The sequence below is a fragment of the Pteropus vampyrus genome, unplaced genomic scaffold (genome assembly GCF_000151845.1).
Source record: "Pteropus vampyrus isolate Shadow unplaced genomic scaffold, Pvam_2.0 Scaffold53, whole genome shotgun sequence".
NCBI lineage: Eukaryota > Metazoa > Chordata > Mammalia > Chiroptera > Pteropodidae > Pteropus > Pteropus vampyrus.
This window is the reverse complement of record NW_011888834.1, coordinates 8,122,107-8,128,058: the sequence shown is the minus strand read 5'-3', so window position 1 is coordinate 8,128,058 and position 5,952 is coordinate 8,122,107.

Below are 5,952 nucleotides of genomic sequence, written 5' to 3'. Positions count from 1 at the left end.
ACCTTTTCACTTAGGAAATAATATATGTAATTTGTGCATTAAAAAATTTCTGAGATTTTCATTTTCATTAAAATTCAACATAATTTTATTTATTTTTTTGGTCTGGAAAGTTCTATAACTGACTTTTGGAGGAGCAGGACCTGTATTCATTTCCTATTCAGGTGGATACTAAAATCAATTTGAAAATAAAGCTAAATCTGTAGAATATTGGTAGGACACAGTGTTTATCAGTTTCTTCGAAAATCTCTGTATATTTATTTAACATAGAGAAGAAATTCAAGAATTGCAGTGTTTTCATTACCCCTCAGGCAATCAACCTATTTTCAGTCTTTTAGAACATTCATTCAATCATTGTCCATAAGCCTTGTCAAATGCATCTAAGAAATAATCATCAAGTCGTAGAATTCTAACTATAAATTTATTCTGTCGTTTATTGCTGGGTCTAGTTTCCTTTCTGGCCACATGAGACTAACTCTTGAAAATCTTAAGATCTTATTTTCAAGTTTAATTATAAGCGAGTGCTAGTGACATAGGAATGAAGTGAGTGCAATCTGACAGTACTCAGTCTAATTAGAAATATTTGTATTATGGCCCTGAAATCCCAATCGTGGATACATATCTTAATTCATGATTTCATGCTTGGAATTCTACAACCGTCTCCTGGAACTTTATGATCTCCTCTCAACCATTAACTACATGAAAATATTGCCAGAATAATTTCTTAAACGTTTCTTTTATCATGAAATTTTCTTATCCCAAATTATTTGATAGTTTCCAATTTCTTATCACCCTTTATAAGCTAAGCATCTTATATATTAAGCATTATTTTTTAACTTCGAGCTTATCCAAAACAGTTCTTTCTCCAGCCCAAAAATATTATATAAATTACCAGTAATTTACAGTAACTCTCCTCATCTTCTCTTTTATAGCAATATCCTTCTCTTTGTGAAAATACCAAAATCTTTTCCATTCTTTACGATTGTGAATTCTCTGTTTAGTTTCCCCCAGGTTCTTCAATTACTATTTTTTTTGGTCTAAATATAGGAAGGCATTTAATCAGTACAGCATGTTTTCAATAGAAATAATTATGAATGGATTCCTGGCCCTGATGTTAATCTGGAAATCATGGTCCATCCAAAAGATGAAATTTTATGCAAACAGTATATAGCTACTCTATGAAAAAAAATTAAAGATATGGAAAAATGCTTACAAATGATATTGAGCAAAAGGAGAGAATACGAAAGTATATAACTTTTAATAAAAAAATATAAGCGGAAAAACTATAACTACATGTATATTGTTCCCTGAATATATTTGGAAAGCGTGAGAATTTTCTATTACACTAAGTATAGAGTAACACAGTGAGTTATTTTTAAGCATTCAAACTATATTTTACACTGAAGAGAATCTCTTAGCTAAAATACAGGATAGTTTAATTCCAAGTAGGTGTTAGTAATTTGACTTAACTTTAGATCCATTACTCAGACTCTTCAGATTGTTTCCTTCTCTCCCCAAGTAGCTGATCCATTCATAATTATTTCTATTGAAATTATTCTGAAAAGAAAAATCGTTCCTATGATTTCATTTATTTATTTTTTTCAGTCATTTATTTATATCAGTAGAGTCAGGGAGTTTTTTTTTCCTTTTGGTTACAATCCAATATTATCATTATTTATTTTGCTGCTTAAATCAGATTCATAATATGAATCACTGAAGAAATCAGGTCCCTTCTTCTCTTGGAACCTGATAAAATACTAGAAGAGTGAATAAAGATTTTACATTTCAGTGTCATGGAGTTACTGTTTTCAGTCAAGTTTGGCAACGTAAATAACTTAAAATCCTTGGGAAAATGATACTTTTTTGTTATAAAAATAATATTCAATATAATGTTAAATGCTGATCATTTTGTTTTTGTTGTTATCTAGCTTAACCTGTGCTTTAATTTAAAAAGAAGCAAAACTTTTAATACAGTATAGTAATTTAAAAACTTTTAATACGGTATACTAATTTAAAAACTTTGAATACAGTATAGTAATTTAAAAATCAATTTAAATTCAGTTATTAAAATGCAGATAAAGATATACAATCCCAGGAAAATTATGTGTAATTTTTAAATTACTGAGTGAGAACCACAGGGCAATGTGCTTTATCTTTTTGCTTCCAGTGGTGGTTGCTTATGGTAAATGTCTGGAAAAATCATTAAGAAAAGAAAAAAAGTAAATTGATAAACTCAGTTCATCATATTACCATTCAATTACCATTGAAGAAGATAATGGTAATTAAAATTTTGAGATAATTTAATATATATTTCAGTTTTAGAATGAAGGTCAGCATAATATTTCTTTCTTTTGGACAAAAAGAAACGGATGAATAAAATAAAATATTTTTATATACAAAATACTAATTAAAGTGATAATCAGTTAGCAAACTATTGGGATTTTATATTTTTTAAGGTAGTGAAGTGTTAGAAAGTAATTAAACCTTTGCCTTTTTTACTCTTATTTTCTATGTTAAACATAGATTTATGATATAATACAAAATTTATCTAATTTAAAATATCTTTAAAACGAAGAGGGAAAATATAACAAAAAATATAACAAAATATAACAAAAAAAATAACAAAAATCGAGGAAGCCTTTGAATCAGCATAATCTCAGATGCTCAGCAGCTAGGGTTTTGTGTTTATTTCCCTGAGGCGTTTTTATAGAATATCACTGATTAATTTTATTACTGAAAGCCAGCACCTGGACAACTGGGAGTGCCAGAGCTGCCTGTTGTTTGTTTTTCTCTTATTTAAATGCCAGAGGGCACGACATTTTGGCATCTCTTTTCCACCTGTCTTCTTATAATCTCATGAAAAAGCAAAGCAAGTCTATATTATTTTGGAGTTCAGAAAAAACAAGTAAACAAATAGGATGTTAATTTTAGTTCTGTTTAAGGAAAAATAAAAAGTAAAGAAAAATCTAGTTTTTGAATCTCCTTAAATTTTCAAGACTTTAAAATTCAGATCTATATCTAAGTATGAGTCAAGTTTCTTTAGGTATATACAATTACCATTTTAAATCTTGTTAATAGCATCTCACAAATTCTCTAAAATGCACACACTCATGCACACAAACATGTGCTATTGGTGAAAGCAGAAGCTATTTATGGGGAAATCTAGGTAGATTTAAATGAATAACAGTTAATAAAAGCATTATGTTCTAAAAATAGCACTTTACCTCAGAAGTCAAATTAAGTACATATATTGAAACTATATTAAAAAAACTCACAACATATATGTCGTTGCTAATTATGTCGTCTTTGGATGGTACCACTTAGAAGAATGTATACACATACATATATACATACGTGTATGTGTGTGTACACACCATTAAATACTGAGATCTGTTCATATATATTAACAATATTTTATCTGATAGTAAGAATAATTGCTAACAATTTGAAAACTCTTCCCTTAAATTAATGATACATTGTCATTTTTTCCAGAGATCATTAATAAAAAAAGAAGTAGACCATTCCTCCAGGTGAGCCAAGAGAGATTTGGGGACACTGGGTCTTGGTGAAGAGAAAAGATAGGAGAGACCGAGCTGAGGAGAACTTTGGCAAGAACTGGATTTGTTGTGATTCAGTACAGCCAGTGAAATGTAGAAATTTGAAAATAATAATCTTAAATTTTTCATATTTTGTGTAGCTACTCCCCTCTAATATTGTCCTTCAAAGCTTCAGTGAAGCTTTATTAAAACTACGATTTGGTATTAGCTGTGGAGGTGCATGTGTACATGAAGTGAAGGCTCTTACAGTAAATAAATCTACAGTCAGAACAAAGAAGAAGTTGCTAAGTGGAAAACACAGATGCTTTACAAGCTGGGCGACTATCATACTCCCTCCCCACCAGATTCTCCAGGATTTAGAAGAAGGACACCTGACAATTTGAAACCTGTGTGACAAAGCTCTGGCCTGACTGTGAGGACTAATGAGCAAACACATGGTCTCTGGCATGAGTTCTTCCACAGTCAATCTGACAAAAAGACAAGTCATCAAAATGATAGTAGAAGAGTGGTAGCTGGTTGTAAACAGGTACCGTGGAAGCACGGACCGAACTTAGGTTGAGAAATCAGGGACATTTCTTCCATATTTCTGGGAGGCCTTGTTAAAAGCCTTAGAAAAAAAAATTAAGTTTCTTTGGTCAGCAACCCTTATAAATAAAATGAAAATGCTAGTCAATGGAGGCAGGGTGCAGGGGAGTGAGGCTGAGCACCTTTACAGAGAATTCTCTTCATATCTAGGGAGCCAGCCCTTTTAGCTGATGCCTTAACAGAAGGTACAGTCAATGATGTTCTTTCCACATCTACAGTCCATCGGAGCTCACTACTGGAATTAATCAGTTTCACAACCTGCAAACTCTAGGGCCAATCTGTTTGTCAGGCAGCATATAAGTTTTTTATACTTAGAGGGACCAATTATGACATTTCTCCTACTGCAAATCGTATAGATTCTCTTGATCTTGCCTCACAATTGCAGCTGCGACCCACATGGAGTTTTATCATGTTCCTCTAGACACGCTTTGGCCCCTTCCTGTGCTCTAGGCCTTCAAATCCTGTTTTTCGGTGTTTGTCATAAGATTCATATCTGTCATATCTTCTTTACACTTCTCGACCATCTGTTTAACTTGAATTTTATTACCTAACACATAATCATCTAACAAAACACTCACCAAATCTCACCACTTGCCAGCCGCTTTGCTTACCTATAATTTGAGAGATCAGAATATGCTGGTTGGAAACACAGGCTCTGGAACTAGCTATTTTGTTACTGGCTTTTCCACTCACTCTCTGACTTTCGGCCAGTCACCAAACTTTGTGTGTTGCAGTTTACCTTTACTGTAAAATGGAGGTGATAGTAAGAGTATTTACCAAATAGGTTGCTACAACAATTAAATACATACAAAATGTTTAAAATAATGTTGGGCCTATGAAGTACTAGGTGACTTTAGTATTGTTCCCCAATTGCCAGCTGGTGCTGCAGGTTTTACTGTGGATCTGAGGGGCAGCAAGGGTTCTAATCACCCTTTATCTCAAAGTTTTCAGGCTTATTAAGTTCAATTAGCAGTTACAATACAGTACAACATTTAAAGAAATGTACTTTTTAAAAAGTTTTGTAACTTATAGTGTTAATAAATTTTTTAAAGTCTTTTAAAAGTATTTTTAGCATTTTATTTTATTATTAGTTTCAAATATACAGTACATTGGTTAGACATTTATATAGTTTATGAAATGATCAGCCTGATTACTCTATCACCCCTCTGGGTTTTTTAAAAGGCTTTCACATATTAACAAATGCAAAGAGCTGTATTAAAGAGTTTCAAATATCAAACCTTCATAAGTTAGAAACAACGTTTGGTAAACTCACAGAAAAGGTAGGAACATTTCCTCCACTAAAGTCTGAAGAATTTGTACAATTCTGGGACATTCTGTTAAGCACGAATCAAGTAAAATTGTTCATATGCACACAAGTGTGCATAACTTCTATTAGTCATCTTTTGCGTAATTCTTTTTTAGTTAATACTTTGATAATATTCCTGTCAAGTGCAAAAATAGTAGGTTGGGTCGACAGAGAAAGAACAGCCTTTAACAAGAATACAAATGAAAAGGAGAAATGGAATGTGGGTGGTAAATGAATGACGAATTAGATCTTTATAAAGAGACTTAGGTTTGTCAAAGATAATAGGTGTTGTTTAAAGCATTATAATTGCTTCTTATGCAAAAATTGCAAAAGAATTATCAGATGAAAATTTAAGGTCCTTTATCCTCTCAAAACGTTAAGTTGCTAATGCTAGTAACTTATAAAAAGAGGTCCGATTTTTTTTCTTAAATATTTTTCTAAAAATCCCTGAATAACTCATTTTCCTTTATTATTCTTCTTATCATTAACTATATTGTTTTATTACAT